The sequence below is a fragment of the Amblyraja radiata genome, chromosome 3 (genome assembly GCF_010909765.2).
Source record: "Amblyraja radiata isolate CabotCenter1 chromosome 3, sAmbRad1.1.pri, whole genome shotgun sequence".
NCBI classification, from domain to species: domain Eukaryota; kingdom Metazoa; phylum Chordata; class Chondrichthyes; order Rajiformes; family Rajidae; genus Amblyraja; species Amblyraja radiata.
In genome coordinates, this window is record NC_045958.1 from 49,778,968 (window position 1) to 49,791,899 (window position 12,932).

The 12,932-nt window shown below is 43.4% G+C and overlaps 1 protein-coding gene across 1 annotated transcript in view; it reads left to right on the forward strand.

Moving 5' to 3' along the window:
• The window catches only part of fbn2 (fibrillin 2), a 304,739-nt gene that overhangs the window by 128,036 nt on the left and 163,771 nt on the right, over positions 1-12,932 (forward strand). The window lies entirely within an intron of this gene.

A 12,932-nucleotide genomic window follows, 5' to 3' on the forward strand; every position in this document is an offset into this window, starting at 1 on the left:
GCAGATTGACACATTGTCGGTACATACAATAGGAAGAGTTTTAGTATTATAGAGGTTAACATGATTATAGTACATTTTGTAACATTTCAAAGAAGATAGTCAGTTGAACACTAGAAGGTTTGCAATGCCTTGCAAGCGTACAGTACGATTTTAATTAGCACAAGGTGAAGTATTCATGAGGGAAAGTATCTCTTTGATTAGTTAGCAACTCTGCGCAAATAAATATTGCTTTGTGTCAGCCAGGTTCTGAATCTGTAAATATATATTTTTAAGGTTGTTTAGCAAGTGAGCATTTAAGTCTCTTCGGATATCTCCATCAATCCGAGATAAACGGGGGAGCAGCTTTTCAGCTTGTCTTGTAGCAGTTTATTTCAGTGGAACGATTGTTAATCCATGTTGTTTCCAAATTGTGAGGCAACATGCACTTAAAGGTAATTTAGTTTATGTAGAGTGTTAAAATATTTGGAAATAGACACAAAATACTGGAGTAACTCAGCAGGACAGGCAGCATCTCTGGTGACTTTTCGAGGCCCTTCTTTGGACTCTGAAGTCAGTTTGAAGAAGGGTCTCAACTCGAAACACCACCCATTTCATTTCTCCAGAGATGCTGCCTGTCCTGCTGAGTTAATCCAGCATTTTGTCTCTTTCTTCAGTTTAAACCAGCACCAGTTCCTTCCTGCATGGTACAATATTTTGTTTTAATTTACAAAAGAAGAGGTTGACTTGCAGCACTGATTATTGTTATTTCCTGTTTTATTTGAGTACTGTAATTGAGTCCAGGGGTCACAGTTTAAGAATAGGCCATTTAGGACTGAGATGAGGAAAAACTTTTTCGCCCAGAGAGCTGTGAATTTGTGGAATTCTCTGCCACAGAAGGCAGTGGAGGCTAATTCACTGGATGTTTTCAAGGGAGAGTTAGATTTAGCTCTTAGATTTGGACGAGGGAATTGAATGCAACATCTCCAAGTTTGCGGATGACACGAAGCTGGGGGCAGTGTTAGCTGTGAGGAGGATGCTAGGAGGCTGCAAGGTGACTTGGATAGGCTGGGTGAGTGGGCAAATGCATGGCAGATGCAGTATAATGTGGATACATGTGAGGTTATCCACTTTGGTGGCAAAAACAGGAAAGTAGACTATTATCTGAATGGTGGCCGATTAGGAAAAGGGGAGATGCAACGAGACCTGGGTGTCATGGTACACCAGTCATTGAAAGTAGGCATGCAGGTGCAGCAGGCAGTGAAGAAAGCGAATGGTATGTTAGCATTCATAGCAAAAGGATTTGAGTATAGGAGCAGGGAGGTTCTACTGCTGTTGTACAGGGTCTTGGTGAGACCACACCTGGAGTATTGCGTACAGTTTTGGTCTCCTAATCTGAGGAAGGACATTCTTGCCATAGAGAGCCTACTCCTACACCTATTTCTATGTTTCTAAGGAATCAAGGGATATGGGGGGGAAAGCCCGAACTGGTACTGATTTTGGATGATCATATTTAATGGCTCGAAGGGCCGAATGGCCTACTCCTGCACCTATTCTCCATGTTTCTATGTTTCTAATCTGGAATCCAGCATTTGGAGACTGTTCCTCTTGGGACAGTAAGCTCAACAGAAGTACAGCTGTCTTCACAATTTGCATTACGTTATTATGGCCCACAACCGCAGGCTATAGGTCAGTTAGTCTGACCTGATCTGGAAGTGCCTGGTGCTTAGTATGCTATGCATGTGTTGATTTCAAAAAGTTGATCTGTTTGTTTTGGTTCTTGGAGGTTTTCCAATACTAATAGTTATGGAGTGTTAAGTATACTGTTATGTGAAAATGATGAAATCAGTTAGTGACATGGCAATTTATTCCATTTCTAATTGAAGGCAGAGTGCTCTTAATATCAATTGCAATGTAGTTGTCTTTTAACCACCATTCAAATTAGTCTAGCACCACCCAAATCTATTAAATAGCAATTCCATTGTGGGACTGCCTGTATTACCAACAATAAAATTCAAGAACGAAGCTTGTTACAAACTCCACAAGGATAAGTAATAATTAGCCTTATCATTCATATAAATAAAAAAGTAAAATAAATATCAAGTGCAAGCACCACTCATTCTTGAAATGGTTTTCTTAAAATTAAATATTACAGACAGTGCATAATTCTATATTTTCATTATACTTACCTTTTCATACACCTATGCAATATCCACTCAAATTCAAGAGGACAACATCCAACAGTGTTGTTAATGCAGAAAAAAACCCCTCTGATTTTCCATTCCAATCTTTCAGGGATGATGTTCTTTCCAAGTTGAGATTCCCCCTACTTATCCAGTGAGCAGTTCACCCATAGGGGAGCCCAGATTAATTTAATCTCCAACAAGTTGTTTTATTGGGAGAAATATCATAGTTAGCCATAGAATTTTAGGTTGTACTAGACCAAGTGCAGACCCGTTGGATCTGCTCCCCAACGCAAGATTCCACCACTCACCCTTTCCCCCAATGCAAGCCATTCCCCCAACGCAATATTGCACCACTCACGCATAACCCCCAACTGCGCGGGTGTGATAATTTCTCCTCATCCCCCAGCACTTCCTCCTCCTCCTCTTCACCCTCTTCAAGCCCTAGAGAGGGAGGGGGAATAGTGAGGGAGGGGAGTATAGAGGGAAGGGGGGCAGAGAGGGATGGGGGTAGAGAGGGAGGGGGATGGAGGGAGAGACGCAGAGAGGGAGGGGTGTAGAGAGGGTGGGAGTGAGGGTAGATAGGGAGGGGGTAGAGAGGGAGAGAGAGGGAGAGGGGGTGGAAGGGTAGAGAGGGAGGGGGGAAGAGAGAGTGGAAGTGAGGGCGGATAGGGAGGGGGTAGAGAGGGGGAGTGAGGGTAGACAGGGAGGGGGGGTAGAGGGGGTGGGAGTGAGGGGCATCTCCCTCCTCCACCCCCCATCTCCCTCTACCACCCCACCCCACTCCCCACCCCATCTCTCCACAACCCCACTCCCCACCCCATCTCATTTCTCTCATCCTCCTCCCCCTCATTCCCATTCCCTGCCCCAGGACCTACCCAGGTTGTAGAGCAGCGCCATGGCCTGCAACTCGGCCTGGTTCACGTGCCCAGCCTGGCTGTAGACTCCAGCCATCAGCTTAGACACCGCCTGAGCTCCAGTAGGCTCGTCCCTGACCTCGAACCCAGGCTTGTCCTTGGTTCCAGTGGCGGATTATTTTTCCGCCCCGGCTCTCACTCCAGTTCCAGCACAACCCTCCCCGTCGGGCGCCTGTAGCAGCTGGCACACGAGTATGCTGGAGTGCCCCTTCCTCCTGGAGTGTCCCGTCCTGCCTTGCAGGGGTTGGTGGGGGGGGGGGGGGGTGAGAGAAGACGAAGAGTGGGGAGGGAGGGGGAGAAGGGAAGGGGAGAGAGGGGAGGGAGAGGGGGAGGAGATGGGGAGAGGGGTGATGAGAGAGGGGTGATGAGAGAGGGGTGATGAGAGTGGCGTGGGGAGAGAGGGGTGAGGAGAGTGGTGGGGAGAGAGGATTGAGGGGTGAGGGGAATAGGGAAAGAGGGGGGAGGAGAGAGGGGGGAAGAGGGAGGGAGCAGGAGGGGAGAGGGGTAAGATGGGGAGAGAGTGGGGAGGGGGAGAGGAGAGGGAAGGGGAGGGGGGAAGGGAGAGAGAGGAGGATGAGGATGGGGAGGGGAGGAGAGCAGGGAGGGTGAAGGGGGAGACAGGTAGATGGGGATAGTGTTGAGAGGGGGGGATGGAGAGGAGGAGGAGAGGGGTAATGAGAGAGGGGTGGGGAAAGAGGTGTGAGGAGAGGGTTGAGGGGAGAGGAGTGAGGAGAGAGGGGAGGAGTGAGGGGAATGGGGGGAGAGAGGTTGGAGGAGAGAGGGGAGAGAGAGGTGAGGAGAGAGGGGTGAGGAGAGAAGGGTTATCACGCGCTTCGACACAGACGGCGGGGGGGCGGGGCTGGGGCTCGTGCAAAGGCATATGTAAACGAGATCCATTGCGATTGGCCATCTGAGAAATGGCAATATGACATCACACAATGGAACGTGCTGCTACATTAGGTGGGGGGGCGGGGCTGGAGCTGGAGCAAAGGCATATGTAAATGAGTTCCATTGCGATTGGCCATATGTGAGCATTGGGCATTGTAACATCACACGACGGAACGTTCGTCAACATTCTATGGGTGAGAAGCAGTTTGATTTTTTTAACATTTTGAAATCTTTTATGTAACCAAAAAAGCAGGGAAAGGATCAACCGAATGTTCTAATTTAACAAACATTAAGAAGGGGAGGGAAAACCCTACCGGAATATGTAAAAATTGTTTAGTTTTTGCAAATTTTGGAGGAGGAGATTCAGAAACGCCTAAAACGAATATTCGCGGAATAGAACCCAGACAAACCAACACGAGAGTTTTAAATATATACTAAACCAAGTGCAGACCCGTTGGGTCTGTTCCCGCAACGCGCGGTTGCAAGGGGAGGGGGCGGCCTGACGTTATCGCGCAACACCACGAGCTAGGCGTACTCCGTCAAGACTCTGTGTACGACGTCGAGACGCTGCGTACAACGTCGAGACGCTGCGTACGATGTCGAGACGCTGCGTACGATGTTGAGACGCTGCTTACGCCCGTCGAGACGCTGCGTACGCCCTCAATGCGCCTGCAGGCCGTTGACGCGCGGGATTTTTGGACAGTGTAAGCCAGCGAGGACGGCGAAAAGCAGCGGGGGGGAGCAGGCGATCTTCGGCTTCGGCCAGCGTGACAGAGCCGGGCTGGAGGGGGGGGGGGGGGGAGTGGAGGAAGTAAAATCGCAGGCGAAATGGGAAAAATGTCAGCGTTTTTCGTGCAGAGCCGGGCGTCAGCAGCCGTTATGGTCACTGGCCAGCAGGAGGCGACAAAATTAGTGAGTGGGGGGGGGGGGGGGATATAGATATATATAGATAGATATATATAGATATAGATAAACATAGATATAGATGGTGAAAAGTTTGAAGTATTCTCCATCTGCTCTTTATCTTCTGAATTCACATTTACTCTACACCTTGAACCTAAATAAATAATCCAATTCATTACGTCTGTTTTTCCCTTTCTTCTAAAAACTCTGGCAATAAACTTGATATTGGGTGTTTTCTAAACATACACATTTACTAAGATCTCCAGCTACGTTATTGAATGTTCAAGGCCATATGGAAACAAATATTTGCTAAACATTGACAATTTTGATAAATAATAAATACAGGCATTTTCCAAAAAGATAAAAAGTAATTGTAACGTAAACAGGAAACACTAGATTTCTTGCCCAGGCAGCAATTGTGTGGAATAACCAAGATTCAACTTTTGAAATTTTATTCCATTTGAGGATACATGTATAACAATTGTTCTGTTGTTCTGGTTGACATCTGTTTAGAGGTTGTCAGTGTGACTGTTGACAGTGCAAAACTGAATAGGTCAGTTTGCAGATGTGCCTTGAAGTTGTTTGGACCCATGAAGGACTCAGATCCATGAATGCCTATGGCCCCAGGAGTGGTAAATTGAGTCACACATATGGCCTAAGTCCCTGCAAAGCTTAAGACATTTTCTTGTGGCACGCAAAGTAATTGGGTCTACGCCTAGAAAAGAGGAATGGGAGGGGGGGGGGGGGGGGGGGTGGGGGAGAGATTTGGTGATTCGTACGGGGTCAGTGACAGTCTTTGGCTGGTAGGCTCTTGGCAAGCATTGCTGCAGGGATCATGAAGTTGGGTTGACAGTTGAGGGTGCAGTCAGAGGGAAGGGATGGGATCATTAATTTTGCATTGGATTTGTATCAGTTTGGCAGATCAATCAATTAGTGGAGAGGTTGTCTGCTAATTTGTCGGCAGGGGTGGGGGGTGGAGTAGAAAGGAGAGCCAAGTAGGAACATTATTGAAATGAGAATAAAAAGCAAAATATGCTTGTGTCTTTCATGGATCCAAATATGCTGGAATTGCTCAACAGATCAGGCAGCTTCTTTGGAATGAGACACACTTTTCAGGCCAAAGGCTCTTTAATTACTGATACAGATGTGTGAAGAATTTGTCCAAAATAACTAAAAATTAGCTCATTTATTCAGCCAGAGTGAAGAAATTATTGAGCTTACTTCCCTCAAATCTGAGTTCTGTATTTGACCTGGTTGGATCCGCATTATTGCATATTAGATTACTTCTATGAAATATTTCCAAGAGAACCAATTTTTTTGTTCTTTTTCTTTTTTGCAATATTGTTTAAAAGAAAAGAAGATTGGGCCACTAAAAAAAGCGGCCAATATTTCTTGGAACAGGATAAACAAAATATAATAAATAGGAATCTAAAATTTTGTAAATCACCCGTTCAAAACATTTCAAAATGTGCTTAAGATTACAAATAACACACAAAAGATATTCATCCCGGTTTTTACCTTGGGCCAATTGCAGGGTTACATGGCCTAAAGTGGTCATGGGTTCATTTACACTTATTTCACTGTCTCCTACCCAAAACTGGCAGAGTTGAAGGGAAGAAGGCTTGGGATGGATTGAAGCTATAGAAATGGTGGGTTGTGGGAAGTATCCCAAATCAAATGAAGCGTCTTTTCATGTCGAGCCCACAGGCCCACTGCAACAACTCTACTTCCCCTGGGACCTAAGGCAACTTTAAAAAAATGTAAACCTTTACTGAGTTTCTTATGGCATACTGTTCGTGGCCTGTGGTAGGTTAGTACTGATGTAAAAATTATTGCTGGGATCTAAATGTTGTCATCTGATGACAACAATGCGGCCTCAACGGTGCAAGACTTTTGAACTAGAATGGTAACGGAAGGGGAACTGAGGGGCAAAGGAGGGAATTCAGCAGCCTCTGCCACCTGTCACTTAAACTCGCCTGTCCATACTGACCAATAACCATATAACCATATAACAATTACAGCACGGAAACAGGCCATCTCGGCCCTACAAGTCCGTGCCGAACAACTTTTTTCCCTTAGTCCCACCTGCCTGCACTCATACCATAACCCTCCATTCCCTTCTCATCCATATGCCTATCCAATTTATTTTTAAATGATACCAACGAACCTGCCGCCACCACTTCCACTGGAAGCTCATTCCACACCGCTACCACTCTCTGAGTAAAGAAGTTCCCCCCTCATGTTACCCCTAAACTTCTGTCCCTTAATTCTGAAGTCATGTCCTCTTGTTTGAATCTTCCCTATTCTCAAAGGGAAAAGCTTGATCACGTCAACTCTGTCTATCCCTCTCATCATTTTAAAGACCTCTATCAAGTCCACCCTTAACCTTCTGCGCTCCAGAGAATAAAGACCTAACTTATTCAACCTATCTCTGTAACTTAGTTGTTGAAACCCAGGCAACATTCTAGTAAATCTCCTCTGTACTCTCTCTATTTTGTTGACATCCTTCCTATAATTGGGCGACCAAAATTGTACACCATACTCCAGATTTGGTCTCACCAATGCCTTGTACAATTTTAACATTACATCCCAGCTTCTATACTCAATGCTCTGATTTATAAAGGCTAGTATACCAAAAGCTTTCTTTACCACCCTATCTATATGAGATTCCACCTTCAAGGAACTATGCACGGTTATTCCCAGATCCCTCTGTTCAACTGTATTCTTCAATTCCCTACCATTTATCATGTACGTCCTATTTTGATTTGTCCTGCCAAGGTGTAACACCTCACATTTATCAGCATTAAACTCCATCTGCCTCTTTCAGCCCATTTTTCCAAATGGCCTAAATCACTCTGTAGACTTTGGAAATCCTCTTCATTATCCACAACACCCCCTATCTTGGTATCATCTGCATACTTACTAATCCAATTTACCACCCCTTCCTCCAGATCATTGATGTACATGACAAACAACAAAGGACCCAACACAGATCCCTGAGGCACCCCACTAGTCACCTGCCTCCAACCCGACAAACAGCCATCCACCATTACCCTCTGGCTTCTCCCATTCAGCCACTGCTGAATCCATCTTGCTATTCCTGCATTTATACCCAACAGTTTAACCTTCTTAACCAACCTTCCATGAGGAACCTTGTCAAAGGCCTTACTAAAGTCCATATAGACAACATCCACTGCTTTACCCTCGTAAATTTCCCTAGTAACCTCTTCAAAAAATTCAAGAAGATTAGTCAAACATGCCCTTCCAGGCACAAATCCATGTTGACTGTTCCTAATCAGACCCTGTTTATCCAGATGCTTATATATATTATCTCTAAGTATCTTTTCCATTAATTTGCCCACCACTGAAGTCAAACTAACAGGTCTATAATTGCTAGGTTTACTCTTAGAACCCTTTTTAAACAATGGAACAACATGCGCAGTACGCCAATCCTCGGGGACTATTCCCGTTTCTAATGACATTTGAAATATTTCTGTCATAGCCCCGGCTATTTCTACACTAACTTCCCTCAATGTCCTAGGGAATATCCTGTCAGGACCTGGAGACTTATCCACTTTTATATTTTTCAAAAGTGTCAGTACTTCTTTTACTTTGAAACTCATAGTATCCATAACTACTCTACTCGTTTCCCTTACCGCACATAATTCAATATCCTTCTCCTTGGTGAATACCGAAGAAAAGAAATTGTTCAATATCTCCCCCATCTCTTTTGGCTCTGCAGATAGCTGCCCACTCTGTTTCTCCAATGGACCAATTTTATCCCTCGTTATCCTTTTGCTATTAATATAGCTGTAGAAACCCTTTGGATTTACTTTCACCTTACTTGCCAAAGCAACCTCATATCTTCTTTTAGCTTTTCTAATTTCTTTCTTATGTAGTTAATGTAGTTAATATTGTTAGTAAATTTGCAGATGACACCAAAATTGGCAGTAGAGTGGGCAGTGATGAAGGACATTGAAGTTATGATAAAGGCACGGAGTTTCGTTGTCTCTACTGCATTTCGTTGTCTCTGTACTGTACACTGACAATGACAATTAAAGTTGAATCTGAATCTGAATCTGTTTGAAGGCTCTGGGCTGGAGTTTAGAAGAATGAGGGAGGATCTCATTGAAAGCTACTGAATAATGATAGCTACACTATCCTTCATTTTTTTTCCCTTTTAATTATGTGCTGCTAGCATAGTTTACTATTTTTTTGTATTCTTTGCTAGTTTAATTATTAGCTTAAAATAATGTAGCTTTCTTTTTTATCATCTTTCCTAATCGTTTCATATTCTAACTTGCATCATGAATCATTAAAATTCTTCTCTGTGAACTCATAAATAAAATCAGTCTAATCTGGATTCAAATAGCTGGGAAGCTCTGGATTTGTTTTCAAATAACTTGAGAATGGTGTTTTCAAGTAACTTGGAATTTTATTGTTAAATTTAGTGCCTACAAATGTATATTTCTGGACATGGATCCACAAAGTGTTGTATAGCTTTCCAATTATGGACTAACAGTTGCAGGAAAGTCCACCGTTCTTCTTGGGCAAGTGGATAGAACAAGTCTCTGCAACGTTGGTGTTATTTTAGAAATGACACATGAAGCAGGGCATTACTATTATTTATGCACAAAAAACACGAGAATGCGATTTGGTGTAGAAGTAGATGATACTTGGCAGGTCACATTAGCCTAAATAATCAACCAATTACTTCAGAAATGCAGTCAAATTCTGAGATCCATTCTAAACACTCTTTTTTATAATAAAATAATGAAGATATCCAAAATGTGAAATAAAAACAAAAATGCTGGAAATATTCAATAGGTCAGGCAATATCTGTGGTATTAACATTTCAGACCAATAATTTATCAAGAGACCTGGGAAAGTAGAAATGCAGCATATTTTGAACACTGAATATCACAAAAAAGGGCAGAATAAGTTTCCTATTCTGTGGAAGACAGGAGAGATTGCATTTCAGGAGAGATGATGATTTAGTTTAGATTGAAGGTAGACACAAAATGCTGGAGTACCTCAGCGGGACATGGGGCATCTCTGAAGAGAAGGAATGAGTGACTTTTCGGGTCGAGACCCTTCTTCAGTTTAGGCTTAGTTTAGTTTAGAGATACAGTGCGGAAACAGGCCCTTTGACCCACCGAGTCCGCAACGACCAGTGTTCCCCACACATTAACATTATCCTACACACACTAGGGGAAATTTACATTTATACCAAGCCAATTAACCTACAAACCTCTATGTCTTTGGAGTGTGGGAGGAAACCGAAGATCTCTGAGAAAACCACGCAGGTCACGGGGCGAACGTACAAACTCTGTAGAGACAGCACCCGTAGTCAGGATTGAACCCAGGGCTCTGGCGGTGTAAACCGGCAACTCTACCGCTGTGCCACTGTACTGCCCCATCTGGCAAAATATGTTAATGGTACAAAGCAAGGAATCAAATGGTGGAACTATTGGATAATTTTATAAAATCATTTGTAAAAAATGTCTTAGAAAACTGGATGATTGTTGAGTGTAGAAATGTATAAGGATTCTGATCAAAAGACAAGGTACTGTTCCTCATACTTGCATTGAATGTCTTTGGGACAGTAGGAGGATTATGTTAGAGTAGTACTGGAGTGTAAATTAATATGATGCCAAATGCTCGTGACTGCTCAAATGTTTGGGGCCATTTCTGCTGGAACATGAATAAATAAAAGGGTAGCTGCTGTACATTTGGTAGCTTGGGAAAATGCTATGAGAAGGGAAGAGAAGGTGGAGATGAATGAGATGTGAACCACAATGTTATTGGAGGAATGGTGAAAGAAAAATAACATGTTTGGAGATGCCATCATGCTGGAGATACTGGGAATGATAGACATCCACCTTGAATGTAGAAGGTGAAAGCAGGAGCAGTGAAAATGGAATGGATATAATCCCTGTTGAAGTAACAAACCAGTTGAAGTTAAGTCCTTTGAGAAACTCTGTGATTGAGTGTGCAATTGTCAACACAGGTACAATGGAAACTGAGGGAAAGTTATGGAATTGTACAACATGGCAGCAGACCCTTCACCCAACCAGGTTGTAATGTAAGGATAAAAACATGCGATTTAGTTAATAATGAGTTGTCTGCTAACAGTTCCCATGTCAAGAAAGCAGGCTCACTTGGACATGCAGCTGCAAGAACATAGCAGGCTCATTTGGACATGCAGCTGCTCGGCATCCAGTGCAATGAAAATCCTTTGTTTTCAGTATTAAGAAGGATAGCCAGTTTAGATTAGGAAAGAAGCACCAGCTTATTGATTACATAAATGCATGCTGCATGTGAGCTCATGGGACTTCTTCTCAGGCCCAACGCGCAAACGGTGCCAGGACCACTGTATACTATTAGTCACCACATGTACCTAACAAGCCCCCAGTGAGCAGAAGGGCATGAGACCCGTTGTTTGATTGATCTTTTAATACTTTTTGATTTTATTTTACATTGTTGAGGTGTTCTTTCTCCATCATTGATTTGAAACCTCAAAACTCATTTGTAACATTACATTGTGGCATATTCGGCAGGAAAAGTTGGACAAACTAGAATTATTATCTCTGGAGCATCGGAGGATGAGGGGAGACCTGATAGAAGTAGGTAAAGTTATGAGTGGCGTAGATAGGGTAGATAAAACCTTTTCCTGAAGGTGAAAATGTTCAGAGGCATAGCTGTAAGATGAGAGGACCAAAACTTAAAGGAGTTCTGTTTTACATAAAGAGCGATGGGTACCTGGGATATGCTGCCACGACTGGTGGTAGAGGCAGATATGATAGTGACATTTAAGACATTTTTAGATACGGAGAATGGTTGGTTATGGATCGTGTGCAGGCAGAGAAGATTAGTTTCAACACCGGCGGCGGCACCGGCTCAGCGGCGGCGGCGGCACCGGCTCAGCAGCGGTGGCAGAGGTGCCGGTTCGGCATCGGCGGCGGAGCTGCGCGTCTCGAGTAAGGAGGCCCGACTATGGGTGGACATGGGGATGGGACTGGACTTTGTGCCTTTCCCCACAATGGGAACCATTGTGGGGGGATGTTTTGATGTATCTATCTGAAACTACCTACTACTGTTATGTTGTATTCTTTTTTTATGTGCTGCATGGCAAAAAGAATTTCACTACACCGAAAGGTGTATGTGACAAAATAAATTTGAAATCTTGAAATCTTGAAATCTTTAACCACAGATGTTTGGCTAGCACATTATGGGCTGAAGGGCCCCTTACCTGTGCTGTACTGTTCTATACACATAATGTACCAGGAAAAGAAAGTGATAGAGGTGGGAACTTGTGATTGTTTGACACCAAATTGTACCACATACCACATGAAAGAAAAGTATTACTTGGCTGTGTGGTCTATATATTCGATTAGGATCCAGCACAGTTCTCCCCGGTTAAACAAAGTGAGTGGAGTCAAAAGTGAATTTCTTCACTGTGAGAACATGTTGAGTCAAGAAATGGAGTGTGGTAGAAAGTGCGGACTAGTTGGCACTCCAGTCAAAGAGAAAGCAAAAGGCCCTTGACATTCATGATTTGTGGACAAAAGGGTATAGACCTTCCAAGTACATGATGGAAAGAAGATGGGTATGTGTTGGAATTAGAAACTATTAAAATGATGAAAATTGGAAGAAATACTGGCATAGGAAGAAGTGACTGGATGAAAGAAGAAAATATGGGAGTCAATATCAGATGAAATTAGTTCCATGAGACAACAATTGCCCTATGCAGTAAGTTAGGTTTATGTTAAAATCATAAGATTGCTCTATATCTCTTAACAGGTCAAAAGGTTATAGGATTCGCAATCTCTTCTGAAAAAGGTGAATAACTGGTTCACCACTTACAGCTAAATTGGGAGCTAAACCTAATAAATAATAAACTAAAAACTAGCTGTGTGAATTTTTTTTAAATTCCTTTAACGCCATGTAGCACAAAAGCGTACTAACTTCAAATCCTATCCTACATTCGTTACTCTGAACCCAGGCACAAAGTCACCAGACTGGAGATAGGTGAAGAACGAGAAACAGTTCTTCTGCTGTTTGT